This window comes from Rattus norvegicus, chromosome 10 (genome assembly GCF_036323735.1).
Source record: "Rattus norvegicus strain BN/NHsdMcwi chromosome 10, GRCr8, whole genome shotgun sequence".
NCBI classification, from domain to species: Eukaryota; Metazoa; Chordata; class Mammalia; order Rodentia; family Muridae; genus Rattus; species Rattus norvegicus.
Genome location: NC_086028.1, coordinates 6,245,760 through 6,269,242, shown reverse-complemented (window position 1 = coordinate 6,269,242; position 23,483 = coordinate 6,245,760). Strand labels below are relative to the sequence as shown.

Genomic DNA, 23,483 nt, shown 5'->3' with positions numbered 1-23,483 from the left:
AAAATGGTAACCATCACTTTGGTAGGATGCTTCTAAACACCCTGTCTCTAAACAAGGTCACATTCTGAGATGTCAGGGGTTGGGACTTTGGTACATATTTCTGAGGGTGACATAAGTCAATGCATGACATCCCTTTATTCCAGGAAGGAGACACGACATGGAGATAACAACCATTTGTCTCCATGACCTGTCATCTAAGCGGATGTCACATCACCAGCTCAAGCATCACAATTTGAGCTTCTGGAGAATTCTGCTTAGGTTAGCAAAAGTGAGCTGCTCAGCTCCTTATGCAGCGTGCTGATCTGGCGGTGATTTAAATCAAAAGAGGGCATCCCCTTGGTGGCCATGCTAAACAGTGGGCACTCCTCTGCCTTCCCCTGTCTTTCTTCCAGAAAGATCCTGTCCTTTGCACTGAGTTCACTAATCTGAACCTTTCTCTCTGCTCACATGTAGCAATAGGTACCAACATGAAATCTGCCCAGCTCTGTCACCTTTCCCTACTTGGCTACACAGTAGTCAAGGTGACATTTTAAAAAGTGTGTTACTCCCCTACTGATCATTGATCCAGTCTAAGGGTCCATTCAAGGGTCACCCTGGCTCTGGAACCAGCAACTTCTCCACCCATTCCTAAGCCTTCCACAACCCTGCAGTCCTCCTAGACAAACGGGTCCAAATGCTTGCAGCCCGTGTCTCCTGGAAGACCTTCCTCTGCCACTCATGCTGTAAGGCAAGACACCATATACTGGGCTTTTTAAAACGAAATAAAATAGAATTACATTTTATCAAAGTTCTAGAGGTAAAAAGCCCAAAGTCAAGGTGCCAGTGGATGTGGTCTTTGGCGAGGGTTTACTTCCTGGTTCATAACTGGAACCAGCTTGCAGTGCTCTTGTGAAGGGGAGGAATGGAGGGCTCCTTAGTCTCATTTGACCTCCTGACCTAATTGCCCCCCCCCCCGTGGTCCCTGCTCCTAGCATCACAAACGCAGGGCTTAAGAGAAATGTGGAAGATAAGAAAGGGAAGGATGGACAGCTTCACCCTTCACAGCTCTCCATCTCTAGTGGGGACCAGCACTTACCAAGCACAGACAGATACTCGAGAGCAGAGAAGTCGGTCTCCAACATGGAGCCCATCCTGTAGGAGACTTGGAAGCAGCTCTGGCCACCCCACGGGCAAACCTGCTAAACCTGCTGAACTCCAGCAAATGTCCCTCACCTAGATAACTCCAACCAGTCCTTTAGACACCAAGGGGGGAGTCTCCTCCTCCAGGAAGCGCCCCTGTTCTTCCTCTGGGCCTGACCTCTCTCACAGTACATTCACTGTTGTTTCCTTGGGTTTCCCACACTGTGCCTGATTCTGGTCTACAGGATAGAGTTAACACAGCATCTATCACATAAGGAAAAGTTTGCTAATACAGGTGTCTGCTGACTGACTTTACCACAAAAGTGTGTAGAAGTGAAAAGTGTAAGGTCCTAACCACCAGGCCTGAGTGCCTTTGGTGTGACTTCCACTTGCTACAGGTGGGTATACCTCCACAGCAAGAGTTAGCAGGACTCCGGGTTCTTCCAAACCTGAGTGCTCCCTCACTTGCATGGTCCCCTCCTCCTCAGGCAATGTGACTTTGTAAACCTCATTGGGGTAGGTCACCTTGTTTTTTAAAAAGATGCTTTATGTGTGAGATGTGGATTGCTTTCTATGTGTAAACCATACACACATATAAATAAACACACATTTCAGAGAGGCAGCAGCTTGGGATGACGGAACTGTGGAGATGTAGGGGAGGGCACCCTTCAGCAGTTGCTCTGAGGATGACTGCTGGCGGGAGAAACCACCCTCTCATCTACAGAGGTGAAGGAAGTGCCTACCCCACCCCACCCCAAGCCAGTGGCGTTCCTAAAGCCACAGACACTTGTATCACACTCACAAAAATCCTCCCTAATACACACACACACACACTCACACACATACACACACACTCACACATACACACACATACACACTCACACTCACATACACACATACACACTCACACTCACACATACACACACTCACACACTCACACACACACACTCACACATACACACATACACACACTCACACACACTCACACTCACACATACACTCACACACACTCACACATACACACACATACACACATATACACACTCACACATACACACACATACACACACTCAAACACACTCACACACTCACACTCACACATACACACACACTCACCCACACTCACACACTCACACATACACACATACACACTCACACACACTCACACACACATACACACTCACATACACATACACTCACACATACACACACTCAAACACACACTCACACACACTCACACTCACACATACACACACTCAAACACACACTCACACACACTCACACATACACACATACACACATACACACACACTCTCACACACACACTCACACACACACTCACACAGCAATCCACATCGCACACATTCACAAATTCAGATCCCCAAACACAAGTACATCAGTACTGTGCACACACATCACACTGAAACCCTCCCACTAGTTCACACACACCATTTCCAACCACAAAACCACATAAAAAAAATTGGTCCCCACACCACACACACCACAGGTAAACCATACACACATAGAGATAAGCACACATCTGTCCCCCATCTGCCTCTTGTTCTTTCTGTATCTGCCTCTACAAGCCATGGCAGAGGCTGAGGAGCAGCTGTAGGGGGACATGCAACGTGGGGACCTAAGGTGTGGAGGATGTAGCTGCTCTGAGAACACACGTGTGGGGAGGCAGAGTTTCGAGAACACACGAGTGGGGGAACGAATGTATAGAGGATTCTGATTTGAGAGAGGTGCAAGTGTGGGGGAACCTGCTGGTCCTGTGCTGCTCAGGCTGGGACATCCAGTTCTGCATGAGCTGCCACAGCCTGGAATCTTCCCTTTTAGCTCAGCTCTGAGAGGCTTTGCTCTGAGCTTCCCATGAGCCCTCCTCACCGGCTTCTACCTGAGTCAAAACAGCTTTCTCTCACTGTGCAGGAGCTGATGGCTGCCCAGGTGAGTGCTGCTTATTAACAGAGAAGAAGAATGAGTCTTACCATCTTCATCATAAGAAAAGAGAAAGGCAAGTTTAGGCCTCCTTTCTCTGAAGCAGCCCCAGTATCACAATCTGGCTTTTAACGAGCTAATTCATCCAACAACCCAGAACAATTTCATTATACAAAAGACACAGCGCAGAGTAGGAATTCCAGGGGGAAGGGACACAAAGTAAATCTTAATAAAATTTGAATCATATTTCCCATGTCTTGGGTGGGGTGTAGGCTTGATAATTAAGGAGAATCTTCTGTAAAGGTTCAATAAAATGACAAATTCTTTTGTGAAGAGATTATTCATTCCCTGTGCCTGTTCCCCGAAGCTAAATTGTTATATAAAAGCCTCACTTTGAACAAGCCAGGAGAGTTCCTTTAGGCAAGATGCAGGTCCCAAGTTCTTTAAAATGCAAAGAAGCTCTTCATTGAGAGCTCAGGGTGGGGTCCCTCAGCAGGCCTTGGTCTCAGAAGGGTCACTTCCTGTAGTGTCTCCAGGCTTGTTTTTCAACTCTCCCATGAGGATTATAGAGCCCAGAAAAACTATAGAAGAAAAACTAATATAGGTTTAGTACCTGGCACACATTAGGTGTTCAATAAAATGCTCACCAACACCGTTTCAGTGACTGTGTACCACCAGCACTCCTATTGCTGGGATGAAATACCCTGACCAAAAGCAACTTTGGGGAGAAATTGTTTATCAGGGTTACAGTTCTGGGTGTGTCCTGTGGGGAACTCACTCAGCAGGAGCTTGAGATAGCTGACTATAGCTGATTACAACCACAGTCAAAGGCAGAGAGAAATGAGTGCACCCACGTGTTTTTCTCCTACCTTATATAATTTAGAATCCCCTGTCTAGGGAATGGTGCCACCCACAATGGGCTGGGTCATCCTACACCAGTTATCAAGACCATCCTCCACTGGCTCACTGTGCTTGCTGTTTTCATGTCAGCTTTCAATTTGACACAAGCTATAGTCATCTGATGGGAAAAAAAGCCTTCTGAGACTTGGCTGTAGGGCATTTTCTTAATTAGTGATATGAAAGGGCACACAGTCTATTATGGGCAGGGCCACCACTAAGATTCCAATCTTTGGTGCTTTAAGAAAGCAAGCTGAGCAAGCCATGAGGAGCAAGCCAGTTTACATCACTCCTCCATGGCTTCCGCATCAGCTCTTGCTTTGGGTTCCTGCCCTGTGTGAGTTCCTACACTGAGTGCTCTTGAGGATGACGTTTTCTATGGAGATGTGAGTGAAATAAACACTTTCCTTTCCTGAGTTGCTTTTGGTCATGATGTTTCATCACAGTAATAAAAATCTGAATTATACATGCCCTTGGGTCAACTTGTTCTGCATAATTCCTTCTTAAGACCCTCAATTGACTCTTGGTTGTGTTGAGTTGACAGTTAAAACTGACCAGTATACCAACTGTTTGTGAAAGCCTAACACACTCCACAGAGTGCAGTTCAAGTCTCACCTCCCTGGGGAACCATCTATATGAACATGCTAACTGGAAGGTCATTTCCTCCTATACAACTGGCTCTCAGCACTTGGTCTATCTCTGTCTCCAATATGGTCTATCTCTGTCTGGTGACACAGTCCGAGTGCACATGCACTCTTCTGTGTCATAACTCCCTGGGTCCCTTTCTGACTCCTCATTGGAACAAGAGAAAACAGGGAAGAGCAGGGAGGAAGGCTTTGAAACACTGTCCCCTGGACATGATAGGGTGATGGCATGCAAGAACTTATAGCATCTGTGGTTTCCCGCACAAGACCAGCACAAGATAGGGCCTGTCAATCTGTGACTGAGGGCGGGGCATGGGGGGATGGGGAGGGGATAGGCTTCAGAGGCCAAACCCCAGTCTGAACAGCAATAGTCAGTCAATGACCCCCTGGGGAAGGGGTGGGTGGTCGCCCACGTTCTAGAGAATAATCCCTCCTTGCAAACAACCCTAACTAAACTCAGTGGATCACAAGAAAGGCATAGAAGTAGGAAGGGGGTTGCTGGGAAGAAGAGAGGGCTCAGTTGGAGTGGGAGGGGATGGGAGAGCGTGGGGGGAATACATACGATTAGAACATTAAATACATGGATGAAACTGTCACAGAAGGCTCTGAAAGCCTCCCAAGATTCACCCAGAAAGGCAACCAGCAACAGCAAGACCAAGCCTTCCCTACTGCTTCCTTTCCTGGTGGGGAGATAAGATTGCAGCCTGGCAAAGCCCCATGGGTCTGCTGTGATTTTTCCACCTCTCACTATTGAAGGTATGTGGTTCTCACTACCCTGCAGAAACACCACCGAACTTCAGGAAAGCGCCTGCAGCCATGGCTCCAACCCCCAATACAGGATCCCTGCCTGGCGTGCCCACAGTATTGACAGCTGAAACCCCACAGGGTGCTGCTAAAGGGTTTTCAAATCGGCTCCAGCGCTCTGACCTGGCACATCATGGAGCTGCCAGCAAGCTTCTTGAGACCAAGTCCCCATGCTTTGTGCTTCTCTCATTCAGCCCTGAGTCACAGAGTCTAGGGAAATGGGGGCACTGCACACACCTTTGCTGACCGTCCACCAGTGGAGAGGCCTGAATCATGTATTTAAATGGCATCATGGGGCTCTGTGGTGCCTGCCCTCCTGTCTGTACGTTTTGTTTACTTTGCTCAGTGCTATGAAGTCTTCCTCAACATTCCTCTTACATTCCCAAATTAAATCTCTTCATTTAGGCTACCACAATATTCTGCAGCCGTCTTTAATACAAGGGGAATCGTTCTGCTTTGGACTAGACCTTTGAAAAGTGCACAGGGAATCAAGAGTATAACAAAATCACACTAACTTCCCTAACCTTCAGTGGCTGCTACACAGTAAATGCTTCATAAACGTTGGCTGGGGCAAGTGAGAGAGCTTTGTAGTTAAAAGTGCTTGCCGCCAAGACTAACACCTGTATTCGATCCCCAAGACCCGCATGGGGGAAGGGGAGAACCAAGGAGGAAAGAGTTGCTGGAGGAAGGCAGTGTGTAGGAGCAGGCTGGGAAGGTGGCTCTGCAATTGTGAGCATTTGTTTCAGCCCTGGGATCTCCAGTGCCCTCTTCTCGCACCCAGGGGTACCTGCATTTGCTTAGTGCACAGGTAGACACACACATGTAAATGAAAAAAGGAATAAATTAAAATATACAACATAAATGTATGAAAATGTCCCAATAAAATAATTTCTTCAGGGATGGACCTATGTCTCCATCTGCATATGTAGCAGAGGATGGCCTTGTTGGGCATCAATGGGAGGAGAGGCCCTTGGTCCTGTCAAGGCTCGATGCCCCAGTGTAGGGGAATGCCAGGGCAGGGAGGTGGGAGGGAGTGGGTAGGTGGGTGCACTCTCACAGAAGCAGGGGGTGGGATTGCAGGTTTCTGGAGGGGAAACCAGAAAATGGGATAACATTTAAAATGTAAATTTAAAACTATAATATAAAAAAATCCATAAAAAGAAATTAAAATCTCCATGCCTGATGCATAATAATAATAATAATAATAATAATAATAACTATTATTATTATTATCATTTCTTCGTATCTTAACCAAAAAGTTAAATAAACAAAAATCTACCTTGAGCGAACATTGCTTGCACTCATAATGTTCACTAAGCTGGGGGTGGCTCCTTGCACATCGGCCAAAGTTTTCCTCAGTGCCTTGTTTGGATCACCCATCTCAGACCTGTTGTTGTTGTTGTTGTTTATTATTATTATTATTATTATTATTATTATTATTATTATTATTATTAAGTTTGGCCTAGGAAAATGTATTCCAGGGGTTCAAGCAGTACCAAGAGGTATTGATCAAACTCATGGGGATATTCTTCCTTCCCTGATGTTTGCCAAGAGCCCACAGCTAGTTCGCAGACTTACACACAGCAGCCTCCATGCCGGACCCCCTCCAGCAGGTCTGCAGCACTCAACTGCATAAAGACTGAGGTTAAAGTGGGACACAGCTTCGCCATCAATTAATCCTGACTGGTCTTCTGCCAGGGTGACGTCTTATCCCCAGCGTCTGGCAGCAAGCCCGATGGAGATAAGAAATGGCAGACTGGGTCAGACCGATGGCCCGTTCAGGCTGTGGCTCTGTCTGACAGCAAAAAGCTGCATGTGTCTCCCGCGACCTCAAGCTCCAAAGAGCATGCAAAGTAGCTATGCGGCTTCACACGTTTTCTGTGTCCCTGACATGCAGATGGTGCCCCTGGTTTCCTTATGTTGGCACCTCTCTGGTAAAGTCTGGGACTAAGTTCCTGGCCTTGTTTTGTTTTCTGCACTTCAGAACCTGAGATGTTTTAGACTGGACAATTCTTTGCTGCAAATATTTAAGAATATCTTTAGACATTGCCTCTGAGGATAAAGGGAGGCTGAAAATCACTGCTCCAAGCCATGAGGGCAGCCTTAGTTAGTGACTGGGGGTGGGGGGTGAATCTGCGATCCCATTTGGACCAATGAGATGTGAATGTGCACCGTCTTGCTGGGATGCCAAGTTCTTGAACCTGTGGCTATGGAAAGTAGAATACAACCGCTTTGAGAGTTGACCAAGGAAAAAGGTATAAGAACTGAAGAAATTTGGTCTACTTAAGCCATGGCTCCCTACACTGGATAATTTTTGTCTGTTTGACACAGAGTACACTCACCGGAAAAGAAGAAACCTTGGGTAAGGAATCGCCTCTATCGGATTGGCCTGTGGACATGTCCGTGGGCATTTTCTTGGTTGCTAATTGGTGTGGGCGGGCTCTGCCCCGCCCTCTGTAGGCGGTGCCTCATGTAAAATTATCCTCACGGAAAACACTGCCAGAGATGCTAAGGATGACCTGACGAACCGTTCGTTCGCTATTCTCAAGGCACCGGCTTTGTCCTATAAGAAAGCTTTCCTCTGCTTACCACAAGCACTATCTGAGCTAACGGTAATAGATTTAAATCTACATTTGGATCTAAATCTAACTTTAGAAGCTGGCTTCAATTCCCACTAGCCAGAAGATAGGGTGAGGATAAAAAAAAAAAAAAGAATAAGAGTGAGACCATCTTTCTGGATCATTCTTCAGCTAAAGTAATGTAATGCCCAGAAAAGGCCTAACAAAATGCCCAGCCTGCCTGTAGGTTTCCACAAATGCCGTATTCTCTCTCTCTCTCTCTCTCTCTCTCTCTCTCTCTCTCTCTCTCTGTGTGTGTGTGTGTGTGTGTGTGTGTGTGTGTGCGCGCGCGCGCGCGCGTGTGTGATGTTTTTATTTATTTATTATTTTATTTATTATTTTATTTCCTCCACCCACCTGTCTTGTCAGCAAGCTCCTTTACCCAATGAGTCATCTCATGGTCCCCTTTATTGTGTTCTTGGTTCAAAGCTTGTTTTCTGGTTTTTTTGAAGTAGGCTCCGTTAACCTGCTTTGATGTTTTACAGACTCGAGCCTCACACCAGATTTGGGCATTGTCAGTGTTCCACCTGACTCATCTAATGTTCTCTTTCCACTTCAGCAAAATCAGTTTGACTTCCGCACAGGTCCTGGTCAGAGAGCATCCCTTTGGACCCCATGTGTGAGAGACAGGATAGCCTCGGGATTAGCATGCTCCTCCTCACCCTGGAGTGGACTGCAGAAAGTGACCCTTTCCCTCATCCGCCCCAGCAGGTACAGAGCGTAACTGTCTCCGCTCTCTCTCACACTGGCAGTGGTAATTCTCATGTATATATTTTACTCTGATGCTGAAAGAACCCCTGTTCATTTCAGCAGCCCACCTGTTATCTGGCCTGGTAACAGGCTCCTCAGCGGCAGCCTTCTTCTCTCAGTATCCCCGCTCCCCTCCCTGGCCAGTGTCCCCGGTAAATCTGCACTCAGTCTGCCATGGAGGTCTGTTTCCAGAGAAATCCAGCTAAGTCCCTCTCTCTTCATGTTAGTAGGTCAGGGTTCTAGTGCCTGGGAAAAGTCATGTTTTCAGCCCGTTAATTTTGTGATCTTGGACAAATTCTTAACCTGATTTATGTAAAGAGTAGCTAATAATGAATCTCTAAAAAGCAAGGCCCTAAAATAATAATAATAATAATAATAATAATAATAACAATAACAATAATAATGATAATAATTACAATAATAATAATAGTCCCTGATAGGTTATCTAATCCCAAATGGCCAGCCCTAAAAATTTATAAGGTGTAACCAACACTAAGTGGGTTCAGTAGAGTGTGTGTGTGTGTGTGTATGTGTGCGTGTGTGTGTGTGTGTGTGTTTGTGTGACAATAGTTATAAAAGAAAAAGTCATGAATTTAACACAGGGAATGGGAGAAATTGGAAAGGGGGAGGAGCAAAAATGATGTAAGTACGTTCTACCTCCATGAAATTATCGAGGGATAAAGGCTTTAAATTAAAAAGGAGCCTCACAAAAACTAAACATGTGGTTAACGTCTGCTAAATACTATCTGGTGTGCAAGGACAACCCAGTTAATGTTTATCTAAGATTTAGACATCTAATACAACTATTCACAATGTGATTGACACCTTGTCCATGTCCTAGAAGTGCTCGTGTTTTAAAGTCCGTGTCTCCCTGGAAGGCAAGTCAAGTTTCCAGCCTAATCAGGAATTGAGGAATCTGATTTCCTAAAATGGTCAACAGCAAGACAGAAGTTCCTCCCATTTCCCCAGAGCACAGTTTTCCTGCTCTATTGAAGAGACATATGTGGAAACACTTTTCCTCAAACTGCCTGGGTTCCTGACCCTAAAGACACGCTCAGACATGCCTGCAGAGGTCTGCGTTTGCTGCAGTCCTTTCAGTCCTGGGAACAGAGGAGGCCTGCATCAGCATCCCAGCCACCAACTGAGCCAGTCCCAGCCCCATAGAAATGCACACACCGCAGGCTGCATGCTGGGCAACCATTCAAGGCTCTCAAGATCATCCTTTCAGACTGCAGCAGCCTCAAATACCTAACAGGTTTCTCTCTGTGTCCCTTCCATCTGCTCCAGCCCTGTACATTCCTGGGTCCTCACAACCCTTCCACACTACGGCTGGGCTCTCAATGCAAAATCAGGGCCATTTTCTAGAAGCCCCTTTCCTTCTCACTAGGAGGAAGGAAAAGGAACAAACCCATCCAAATTATTGCAACAAAGACATACTCTTCCACCTGCTCTGAGCCATTTACTCTCTGGCTGTTGGGACCTGGAAAGAAAGCCAGAGGAAGGGAAAACCCCAACAGTGTTTTCTTTACCTGTTATGTCACAAGCTGCAGTGAAAAACCCCTCCAACCATTAGAGAGCCTCTGGGTAAGGGTCCTTTGAGTTCCATTCATGAAAATATTGAAAGAGGGTGAGGAGACTCAGTGGGTAAGGCATTTCCACCAAGCAGGACACCCTGAGTTCAGACCCTGGGGCCCACAGTGTAGAAGGAGACAGCCAATAGCTTTAAGATTTTCTCTGCCTACTTTCCTCCATGTACATACTGTGGCAAGTGCACACACACCCACATGCACACACACGTGCACACACATGCAAGTACTAATTTAAGCTAAGATTTTGTCCTATGAGCATGAACTGACAGCGAACGGATAAGTATCTGTTTAACTTGTTTGCAGCTTACGCTTTGAGAGCTGTGCTCTATCCACAGCCTATGCAAAGCCAATACATTCTTGTCTTGGGATCTCCTTCTCTGAGATAGCCTGTGCAACCCCTTGTTCTAATGGGCTGTGCCTGTCCAGCTCCCCAGGCCCCTCTCTTCCTGGGATCTTCTCCAGAACCCTATCACTCTATCACTTCTGTTACTGGGTGTGACTTGTGTGTTTGCCTATCTATATTGAAAATAGTGAAGTCGTAGGTGGCTAGAGCATCTTCTGATTCATCTTTGCCAAGTGCACATGAATGAAGCCCTGGGGGCATTCTCATAGCGCAGTGGAGAAGCCACTCTGACCCTCATATTGTATGTGTACTCAGGCCATTAATACCTGACAGGCAAAGTAACAGTCCTCAAAGTTGCCTGTGTCCTAACTGCAAGAAGCTGTGTGTGTGTGTGTGAGTGTGTGTGTGTGTGTGTGTGTGTGTGACCTTAAAGGACAAAGGAAATGTCACCAACGTAGTTTAAGAAAAGAACATTAAAAGCAAATCATTCCCAAGCAAGAACATTGCTTACATGAAAATATCTATCCAGGATAACTCGGGATAAATGCTGAGAAAAAATAAAAACTGATGATGCTTTCAAACATCAATACGTAGAAAACAATAATTCCCTCAGAGGGGTTTCTTACCAAATGTCAATTTGCTGCATGTTACTAAATCTACAACAGTCTTTAATTATTCAATAGACATTTCCATAGGTTGTGATGTGATGTGTGTGAAATGTATATCTAATAAGCAATAAAAGTAAAAGAGAAAATTACTACAAAGGGACGTGGGCTTATCCTTGCAGGGCCAAAGCCTCAGTAGACAGTAGTATCAGTGTAAAGGACGCCTGGCCAGAGCCGGGCAAGAGGACAGGAAAGGACAGCTCACTGGGACAAAGTGCAGCCCAGCACTAAGACATCACATGAGAGCCACTGGTAACTGAGAGGCAGTGGTGGGACCTCCAGTCAGTAATGCTCAAGAACCAGCCCCTGCATGAAGACTAGGCACACTTCCTATTTCACAATGCATGTGAAATGAGTTCCAAATGGGTCAATATCTAAAGGTCAAAAGTTAAAGGTGACATCTTCTGTCGTTAGGTTAGAAAACGGTTTCTTTTGAGAATCGAAGAGCAAAGTCCATTTTTTAAATTATTTGTAATTATTTTTTAATATTTAATTATTTTTTGTTGAAAAACTATTTTAAAGAGGTTCCTTAAGATGTATTCTTATTTTCAATTATACATACATGTGACATATGCTACATGTGTTCAGGTATCCACAGAATCCAGAATCCAGGACCCACAGATCCTCAGTAGCTGGAATTTTAGGCAGTTATGAGCTGCCTTTTGTGGGTGGTTCTGAGAACTCTAGCTCCAGAGGACCAATGCCCACCCCTCACTCTCTCTCTTTCTCTCTCTCTCTCTCTCTCTCTCTCTCTCTCTCTCTCACACACACACACACACACACACACACACACATTCATCCACACACATGCTGACATGACACGCACACAGACACACATATGCACTTTCACATATACACAAAGACATACACGAATACATAAAGAGGCACACACACACATGCAGACAGAGACATACACACAAAGACACACACAGAGAATGAAAATAAAAATGTTTTTAATTTGAAAATAAAAGTAATTGTTTTAATTTAAAAGTAAAACTCCTAAAGCATTAACACAAGGCCTTTCTGGATCTTAAGGGAAAGCACATAGCTCAGCTCTGGGTTGGCCATTTCCCATGGCGAGGGAGGGGTTGACAGGTTTCAGCAACATCGTTATTTATATTCTAAAAATCTGAAATAAATGTGACAAAAATGCTAACATTTGTTAAATCTGGAGAGTTGGTACATGGGTGTTTGTTATTTTATTCCCAGAATGTCTGAAATATCCCAGCATTTATGAGTCTTTTCTTTTCAAAAGGGAAAAGAAAGTTTCCGAGCACAGTAAGAAGACTTCTCTGACATTGCAGAGTTCACCCAGCATAGCTGAAGCTTCGCCGAAGGATGCCCCAAGCAGACAGAGTATCTGAGGAGCCCTCTGACACCGAGGAACTGAGTCCAGCTGGTACAACCTACAGACCTCCTATCATGAGAGCCCCGCAAATCCAACCACTTCAGTAGCTGACCTCAGTATGGCGTTTCCCAATTCCTACATGCCCTTCCTCAGGCAAGTAAAACAGAACCTCCAACGGAAACCAATGTGCTGGACCTTGGAGTTACCGATACTGCTTCAGCCGCTGTCAGAAACAACGAAAGCAACTGCGCATGTCAGAAGCACATTCATCTGCCAAGGTTAAGATTTTATTTCTTTTTAAGATTTACTTATTAATTATATATGAGTACACTGTTGCTGTCTTCAGACATGCCAGAAGAGGGCATCAGATCCCATTACAGATGGTTGTGAGCCATGATGTGGTGACTGGGATTTGAACTCAGGTCCTCTGGAACAGCAGTCTGTGCTCTTAACCGCTGAGCCATCTCTCCAGCCCAAGTTAAGAGTTTAAATCTATGAGTGTAGTGTGAGACAATGGGGTCTCTCTGTGCATGGACAGTGGAGGTTGCACCAACATTGCCTTCCTCTGCAAGCACTGGAGGCATGGGGGACTGAAGTAGTTTGAGCATAGTGATGTAACTATTTTTAGGATGACTCTTCACAAATAAAAGTGCACAGAACACCCATTCATTCATTCATTCATTGACTTCTAACCCCATTCATTCCTTTACTGACTTCCCACCACTGGACCACAGAGGAGGCTTCAGACTTCCACCCAGGGCACAGCTACCTAAAAACTGAATGCATCACAAGAAAAGGAGAGTAGCTCAAATTGGGCTATAAACATTTTTGAAACTAAACTTGGATACCATGTAGGTTGGCGCTGATGTGCTAAATCACAAGATCTCCATGGCGTCTACTAATTGCCATGGTTTCGAAATAAAGTTTAGGAAATGATGATTCTGGAGTGTCTGCACCCACGGCAAGGTGACATAGAATGTATGAGACTGCTCTTGGTGGAGAAACTGGAGTTGTGCGGCTTGTTGCTGGCATTAAGAATGGGAAGACATGAAATTTTCAATTAAGAGGCAAAGTGGTTTTCCTCATTCCTCTGAACTCCGTCCTTGGATCCCACAGGGCCCCTTTCTGTGATGTATGTGTTCAGGTACTCATGGCTCTGTCTGGTCATTTATGTGCACATTATCCCTTAAGTCCTGGCTGTTTAAGCCTTCCCAGAAAGCTAAGTGCCAGGAAGGCACTGAGGCAAAAAGACAGATGGGGCGTCCCTCTAATGAGCCTGTATTCAAAGTGGGCAGCCGGTCAACAAGCAGGTAGATCAGAATAACTGCTGTGCGGGGAGCCAACGGGTGACACTGCAGAGATGAGCAGTGGTGCAGAGACAGGGCATCCACTTACTGAGACCCAATCAGGAGTGAGCTCATGGAATGCTGGGAGACGGGGTCTTCACTTACCGAGACCCAATCAGGAGCAAGCTCATGGAATGCCGGGAGACAGAATCCAGGGAAGGGAGACTTAGGGGTAGTCCCTTAAGGCGAAGGGGAGCTTAGGTGTGAAAGGCCTAGGAGAAGGCTTACACACCGGACTGAGGATAGGAGCAAGAGAAGGAGTAGCTGGCAGACCATCCTAGACCTTGTGGTGATCAGAGCAGTGTGGGTTGCACTTTAAGAAAAACAGGTACCACTGAGGTGCCCCCTTTTATTCGCAAATAGAAATTGAAAGCTGGAATCTGGAGAGACGGCTCAGCAGTTAGGAACATGTACCTGATGGGCCCCCACCACCCACACTGGGCCGCTCACAACTTCCTGGGTAACTCTAGCTCCTAGGAAAGTGATGTCCTCTTCTGGCCTCCACGGGTATCTCCACATACCCACACAGACCGTCACACATACACACGTAATTTAAAAATAAATCTTTTGTTTAAAGAAAATTAAGGCTCAGCAACATTGAGAAGTACACTTAAAGCTCCTTCATTAGTAAGCTGCCAAGTGGGCATCTAAATCTACGTCTCGATTGTTCTAGAATTTATATTCCTCCCTCTAAGCACCACCATTCTTTGCAGAACAGTGTCTGCTGTGCGCTAAGTGCTAATGACATGCTAAGCGATGTTTAAACACTGTTCTTAGTGCTCAGGCTCCAACCAAGTATTCATTCCAGAAGAAAACCCTGATGATTGTCCCATCTGCACCATCGTCACGACTAAAATGTTGTCATCATTCTCAATTTACAGATGAGCGAGACTGAAGCTCCGAAAGGTTAAATAACTTATTCCAGGTTGTGCACCTGGGGCTGGGGAGGTAGCTCTGTGAGGACCTGAGTTCTGATCCCCAGAACCCATGTGCCTTGTTTTACTGATGTTACACGGTACTCTGAGTAGAGCAACAGAGAGAGAACGGGTTGTTGTGGCTCACGGTTCACGGGTACAGTGTTGTGGGTACAGGGAAAGGAGACTTAGCCAAAAAGGTGTAAGGTGAAGGGAACCTGAGTGTGAGAGGCCTAGGATGAAGGCTTGTGCACTAGACTAAGGACTATCCAAAATACGGACAGGACCAAGAGATGTGAGTCAGTCAAGGGAACGGAAGCTGGATTCAGCTGGTCATATCATATGTTTGGGGCCAAACTGGGCTAGTTAGGAGACCGTCATCATCAGGAAGCAGAGAGCAGGGAGCAGATGTATTTTAGGGCAAGAGATGCCCACAGGCTTCTGGAAGCTTTGCTGAACGCTATGGAGTGCCCCCTAATGAGCTCCCATGTTTGAACACTTGGTCCCTAGTTGGTGATCTATTTAAGAAGGTTGAGGAACCTTTAAGAAGTAGAGTCTTGTAGAGGAAGTAGGTCACTAGGGGTGGCCCTTGAGATTTCATAGTCAGGTCCCCCTTCCTGTTTATTCTCAGCTTCCTGGGGGTGGGTGCAATGACAAACAGCTTCCTGCCCCTGCTACCACACCTTCCCTGCCTGCCACCACATCTCGGCTACAATGGGCTCTATCCATCTGGCACTGTGAACTAAGTAAGTCCTTTCTCCCTTGAGTTGCTTTGATCAGAATGTTTAACCACAACAATGAGAGGGTAGCTATGACCCCACCTAGCATCAAGCAGGCAGGGCAGCTTGCCTGTAATCTCAGTACTCATGGGGAGGCATAGGAATCCTCGGGCAAACTGATGAGCTCGATGTCCCAACTATCCGTGCTTCAGGTTCAGTAGTAACGTGGGTGGCAATAGATGAAACTATCAAGCATGAGTATATGAAGGCACCCCGCACACATATACACACAATGAAAAGCATGCAAAGTTGTTTGCTACTCCAGGGTGGACCTGGAGCCAGCACGGCAGAGCGACACTTGTGGGTTCTTCTGAGCCACAAGCTACACTGTTTACCATTCAGAGTGTGCCCACAGCAGCTGCCGTCCAACCATCCTGCACTCGAATTCCCTGGCACCCAGAGCAAGGCAACTCAGACAGACATGGAAGCAGGAACAGTGGCCTCCAGTGCCAGAAGCCTGCTCTGGCTTTGGTAGTTCATTTGATAGCAAGGTGGAACGCAGAGTCGGACAAAGGCTAAAGACTGATGATCCCTGACCTTAGGATCTTACAATTCCTGCTTCAGTGAGTGCTGGTTTCTTTCCCTATGACTTTCCCTTACTATTCTGTGCGTTAACAAGTACTGGTTTCTTACTATTCTATGGCTAAATGCTGCTGGTTTCTGGTAATAAACACCTTCCATTAGTAACATGGAAATAGGGGAAAAAGCTTAGTTACCTGGCTCTTTTCTCTGTAGCTCAAATGGCCCTCACTTGGAACTCATTCATTCTTTGTGAACCAAGGAGAAAAGCAAAGAAGATAAAGAAAATCTTTTATGCAGGCAGCTTTCACGCACACACTCATACCCATGCACAATCTGGTTGGGCTCAACCAATTGTCTCACCAACTCCACAAGTGTTCGTGCATACTCATACACACATGCCTACAGAGCAAAAACTCCAGCAAGCAAGCTCCAATACAAAACAAACAAACAAACAAACAAACAAACAAAAACCTCACTCATTCTGGATGAAAAAGAAGCTTGAACACTTATTGCCAAGAGAATGAAAAGGCCCTTCCCTTGTTGTCGATCTTAGGTTCTTAAGTTTTACACCTTCTCAGGATAATGAATTGATCATGTGATTTTCTAACAATTTTTCCATAAGTTCACAGTAAGTTTAAGACACTAATTCAAGTCATAAATAGTTGGAGCAAAAAATGTTTACATGTGTTTCGATTAAGACTAGAACCTGACTAAACATTCATTTTCTGTTACTAGCCCCATAAGTTCATTAAAAATTTAGAAAATAATTCTGTTATAAGTTAGCATGGTTTGGTCAAGAGACAAATCGTCTGCCTTGTGTCTCATTAGTTTTGAAGGTTTGTATAGATAAACCAGTCGATATTTTATTTTCTGTCCTTGCACCTACAAAAATTGTCCACTCAGAGTCTATGAGCCTTAGTTACCAGATAGGTTAGCAATCCTAGAAGGAATGTTTTCCCTGATTACAAATTCATTCCAGTCCTGCTTTCTTATCCTACTGCAACTGGCTAGTGACTCGTGAAGGTTTACAGATCCCTATTTGTGACTTTTCAAAGGGCTGGAAATTACTCGTACAAATTTAGGATTTCTATAAATCATTATCAGGGGTTATGAAATCATTAATTTGTCTACATGGCATTACTACATGACAGTACATCATCGCTGACCTGCAGAAACTCTTCCTGTTAGGGTAAGCTGCTGCCCAGGAATCATTAGACTGGAATAGTGACAAGAAAGGCATATCAGTAGCCAGAAGCAGTCCTGGGATAAGAGTCTCTGATGGTTCTGCGACTCAGGGCTTATCCATTGCAGCCATGCAAAGCGGTGGGCCATCTCCAGAAAACCCACTTGCATGCCTTTTGCCCTTCCTAGATGGCTCCTGACCCTCTAGCCCTCAGCCTCTCCTCCCCTTCCTTAGTAACACAACTCTATTTTAATTCTAAAGGCCATGTTGCTGGGTAAAAATCTTCTTCCCCAGCCTCCCTTCCTGTTAGAGATGGCCGATGATATGTAAACTGACATTTTCTGAGTTCGTTAAGAATGCATCTGTAGCAAAAATGAGCTCTTCTGGCTCTTTTCCTCCTTCTTGCTTCCCACCTAGAGCATGAATGTGTTGGCTGGAGCCCCAGCATCTCTCATGGATTATGAAGCAACTTTGACAATGCAAAAATTGGGTGCTTAGGACTACAAATGAAATACAGAAAAATCGGTGATGACATCTTCAAACCACCTTGCCGGGGCTGGCCACCTACCTCCAGATTGCTTTTACCAGAAATAAGCCTTTTTTTATTTTAGCAACCTGTCTCTAGAAACATTTACCGGTATTGCTTTCTACCATACTTACCACACTCGAAATGACTAGGCAGAGTCTCTTCACATATGTCATTCCACACACTCACTGTGATTCAGTCAACTGTGGGTCTCACTTGGTTGACTGGGTGTCATTGAAAGCAGAAATGTCTCCCTTAGCACCTCTGAAAATGGGCTTTCCAGTCACAAGGAACCGATTCTGGGGCAGAAGGGGGTAGTGTGGTATTCTACTATGAGCCATTATTGACTCTAAGTGCCTCTTTTCTGAACTCTTAGAAGGTCAGAAGCAGCAAAGGAATCAAATAAAAGCCACATTGATGTATAAGATACATTGGAAGGCAGTTGAGGAAAACAGAGATTCATTGGTACAAGTTCTTGCAAATGTCAAGTGTCGATCAAAGCCAGCAAAAGGAGAGCAGTCCCTGAAGACAGGGATGTGGTACCCTCACAAGCAGAGCACAAGGACAAAGCATTCACGTTCAAAGCAAAACAAGTGGTGTTCAGTGAAACCTGTCACTTTATAAAACAGCGACAGGTCACTCCATCAGCTTTTCTGCTAAAACCATGGAATCACAGGAAGGGGCTGTTGATGCCATTAATATGATGCCCAGCCAAGCCTAATCAGTGAGCTACAGGTAGGTAAAGGACCCTGTCTAAAAAACAAGGAAGACAGTGAATGAGGAACAATACCTAAGGGAATCCTCTACTCTACACACATGGGCACACATACACACATGCCCAATAATTGCTAGCAAAACCAAGTAGTTGGCTCAACCTGCAGGCTATATGTTTCCCTGTCTTGACCCAAGTCCCTAGATCCAAGTGGCCCCTGCATCACAACTGGAAGCAGCATCAACAGACATTTCTAGAAATGGCTAGAAGTGTAGTTTCTCAGGCCCTAGCAACCAGACCTAACAGATCAGAAAATTCAGGCAGGGCTCCTAGATATCTACATCACAATCCTACTGGATGTCTTGCACACACATAAAAATGGAAAGTACTGGCCTGAGACCCTAGCAATTCCCTGTCCTCCATAACCATTCTTGTCAATTTTACTTCAAGCACACCACAGGCATTTGGCTCCCAGGAGGCACCTATGACAGTAAACTCCAGCTCCCATTCCCTTTTCTTCCTGCCTGGGAGAATTCCAAACCTGCCCAGTTCTAGGGCAGGAATAAAGATGGCTTCCCAACAGCTCATCCCAACAAGTGCTGCCACATAATTAAATTCTGGTCAGGAGACAATGAGTGGCAAAGGTAAATTAAAGAAATAAAAACTTTCCAAGGAGACGCAATGGGGTTGAAGAATCCAATGTGTATCCTTGTGACACTTTACAGGTATACTGTGATGTCCAACTGTTCTGTTAAACTCCTGCTACTTAAGAGGGGAATAAAATCTACCTCACCTAAGCAAGCTATTGTTAATTTGGGTTTTCTTTCCTAAATCACCAGATCTGGCTGAACAAATTCAGTATGCAATATCTGTGGAAGGAATGTATCAGTCCCGAGTACACTGAATAACGTTTACATGAATCCCCAACTGGCCATCTCTTATCACCAAAGAAGCTTCCAGCTGGGTTATACCCAACTGAGTTGTTAGACAAAGTGTTCCAATAGAAATCCCAAATAACCCAGGCAATCGGCAAGATAATGGGTTGCTCTCCACAAAGCGACAGCAGGTTTCCATTGTTGAAGACAACACCTATACAACTCATTGAACATGGAGAAGTAGAGCTATTACCTACATAGACCCTTCACCCTGATATCCTAGTGTCTTTGGTATAAGCTCTGAAACCAACCCAGCCACAAACCCTTCATCTACTCTGTCCTGCCTGAAAAATATACTAGGGCAATAGCAGCACAAAGCTTGTGGAACCGGTATGATTGGATGAGGCCCACTCAACAAGATGGAACCCATTTTCAATACTGCTTGGGCACCAAGAACCAGAAACTAGACTAGATAGCCCAGATACCTAGAGTAAAACCAAATACTATTGGCCAAAAAATTAAAAAAATAAAAGGTCCAATAAAATGACCCCTCAATGATATTCTGCTATAACTCATACATTTGTGCCTTATTCAGCCATCGATGGAGAGGCTTCTGCCTGCAGTATATGGGACCAAAGATATAGACCCACAGGCAGACATTATGCAGGGGAGGGGGACGGGACTTGGAACACAGATCTAAATGAGATGTCTTTATCAAATCTCTCCCCACAGAGTTCAGGGAACCTCATAGAAGAGGCAGGAATATGGGAGGCAGAGGGGACAGAGCGCACCAGGAGAACACAGCCCTCTACATCCACTGAGCAAAGCTCATGTGAATCCACAGAGACAGAAACAGCATGCACAGGTCTGCACCAAGTCTGCTGCATATATCTTACTGGTTTCATTTAATACTTTTATGGAGCTCCTGAACGCATGAGCACTTGGGTAGGTCTCTGATTCTTGTGCCTTCTCTTGAGGATCTTTTCCTTCCGATGGTTTATCCTGTCCAACTTTGATGTGAATTTTTAAATTTTATTACATTTTATTTTGTTATGTTTTGCTGCTTTTAGAAAAAATATCCTGAACAAAAAGAGGAGGAGGAGAAAGATGAAAAGGAGGTGGTGGGTGTTGAAGGTGAGGAGGATCTGACAGGAGTTGATGGAGGGGAAGAAGCCATCACCAGAATACATTGTATAAACATTTATTTTCAATAAAGCACAGAAACACACACACAAAGAAAGCTTAAAAGCCATAAACTTTCCTTGAATGAAAACTCCTTTCATTACTCCATCCATTCAAAGCATGCTTTTTTGTCTTAAAAGCTGGGGTCCTTTTTTTTTTTTTTAATTTATGTTACTTTTTAACAACATTTTTATACTCATTTAAATTTAACAATATTTTGATTTATCCGTTTAAAATTTAAACATTTTCTTTGATAATCTCAAAAAAGAATTCAGCTTTCATTATAACTATTGTGGTTGTTTTGTAAAGTTTCAATATCTAGCCCAGGCTGGCCCTAAACATGAGGCAATCCTCTTCTTAGTCTAAGCCTTCTGAATGCCAAGATTTCAGGTTAATAGCACGTCAGGCAGTCAGACTTTGTCAGTAGACAGCATTCCTCACAAAGAACCCAGTGCTCACACGGGCTGAAGTAATGAGGAGCCTCAACAGGTGGGTGGGCCTCTGACCATGGCTGCCTGCATCGCTTGTGCTACGCACAGCCAGGCTGATGGTGGAGCAGCTGCTTCCTCTCAGGCTCCCTAGGAAGGCAACTAAACCGTCCAACTCTGTACAGTCACCTCCCTGGATCCTTTCCTGATCAGCACGCACAAAGCATTCTGGGATTTCTGCCTCTGCGGGTCTTGAGGGTTGCTCTGCCCCGCTTCCTCGAGTCACACTGATCTGTCATTTTGCAATGGTCCTCGAGCTGCTGCAGAAGCAGAGAATTCTTCTTACCCTCACGGGCTCTCAATCAATAGCTGTGGAATTGAACCGATTTCATCAGCCAGTGTTCAATTTCTCCTGCTAGAACCAAGTCCCTGTAGGCAGCTGGAACTGGCTCTTCAATATCTAAGCAAGCCCTAGGCATCCACGGTAATGTGCAGGTGTGCCTAAAACCTGCTTATTGTCTCCCAGCACACCCACATCTGCCCCTTTGAGAGCACCATCCCTGCTCCCTGTCGTCTCCCTCCCAGAGACCATGGAAGTCTGTCATGATCCCCAAACCCTGCGACATCGACCCTCAAACATTTTGAGCAGGGACCGTATCTATCCATGTAAACAGGATGAGAGTTAGGGAGATGGCCTAGCTGGCAATGTGCTTCCCTTATAAGTGTGAGAACCTGAGTTTACCTCCAACCCAAACCTTGTAAAATAAATAAAAGCCCTGTATAAGTGGTTCCCACCTGTCCTCCATCACAGGGAAGGTACAGGAGGATCTGGGGTCTTGTTATCCAGTCAGCCTAATTGGCAAGCTTTCTCTGTCTCTGTCTCTCTGTCTCTGTCTATCCCTCTGTCTGTCTCTCCCTCTCTCCTCTCTCTTTCTCCCCCCACTTCTCACATACCTGCAAACAAAGGATGATCAGTTTCTAGATTAGTCCATGTATTTATGCCATCAAATACTTTATATAATCAACTTTTAAAGGGAAGGATTTATTTGGGTTCATGGTTTTGAGGAGCCAGTCCAGAGCTATGTGACCTGCATGAGGCTAGGAAGGTCATCGTGGCAGTGGAGAGCAAGTACAAGATGGCAGTCTCCCTATCATGTTGGACTGGGAGCTACACAGGAAGAGACCAGGATGATCTATAGCCCTAAGGACAGGCCCCCAATGGTCTGTCTCTTCTACTGAGGTCCCACCTCCCAATAATGTTTTCCTCTTGTGATCCCATAGGGTATGTACCCACTGGTTAAATCAAAGCCCACACAGTTTAACACTCTCTGGAAAGACACCTGCACCCAATAGATATACCCCAAGGAACACGCCACTAATGTCCTTGTCATTTCCTAATCCAGTCAAGGGAGCTATGAAAGTCCACCATAATACTTCAGTCTTATTAGATGTGTGTGTGTGTGTGTGTGTGTGTGTGTGTGTGTGTGTGTATGTGTGTGTGTGTGTGTGTGTGTGTGTGCACATACACACACATGCCATGCTATGTATGTGGAGCCAAATCTGGTTTTTCCATTCACCATTTGGGTCCCAGGGATTGAACTCATGTCATCAGGCTTGGTGGCAAGCACCTTCACCTGATAAGCCATTTTGCCAGCCCCAAACTTATCATGTTTTCTCCCATCTGTCCTCTCTATTGCTATCCCTCCGGCATTTGTAACCAATTGTCCCTTTGACAAACATTCTGTGCTTCACAGTTTCCTCTAATATTATCCAAAGTCTCTAGATAAATTGCTCTATGGCTGAAATATATCAAATGGTTTCACTGTTCAATCACGCTAGCTGTCACCACCCCCAGGAATAATTCACACATGTCTTCACTAGCAGTCTTTGCCTGCAGTGTTCTCTACGGGCTAGGAACATGCTCAGTGGTACAGCGCTCTGGATTCCATACCCAGCAACAGCACGAAAGCATGCCGTGCCTATTCTGGCTCTGAGCTCACTCCTCTGAATGTTTCAGTAAGACACAAACTCTTTGATTCGCCCATAAACCAACTGAGCAAGAATCCACAGTTTCTGGATGGATATCCAGTCAGTTATCCAGGGCTGCCATTTGGCCAATGCATCTATTGAAAGAGACCACACCCCCTTCAGCTGTAAGAGTTTCTGAACATCTCCATCCGCCAGACAGACCAGGAAGCTCCTTACCCTGGAGAACCCATGTGAATGTAAATGGGAGGGAAGGGTTAGGACCCTGCAGCAGTAAATCACACGGAAGTTTGCAAATTCTGATGCAATGTAGAA

At 45.3% G+C, this 23,483-nt stretch overlaps 1 protein-coding gene and 1 long non-coding RNA gene across 2 annotated transcripts in view; one reads left to right on the top strand and one right to left on the bottom strand.

The window, feature by feature from the left end:
- The window catches only part of Grin2a (glutamate ionotropic receptor NMDA type subunit 2A), a 423,546-nt gene that overhangs the window by 290,761 nt on the left and 109,302 nt on the right, over positions 1-23,483 (bottom strand). The window lies entirely within an intron of this gene.
- On the top strand, positions 7,857-13,380 carry LOC120095022 (uncharacterized). The gene is made up of 3 exons (XR_005489998.2): positions 7,857-8,014; positions 8,580-8,731; positions 12,623-13,380. It is a non-coding gene; the product is annotated as an uncharacterized LOC120095022 (long non-coding RNA).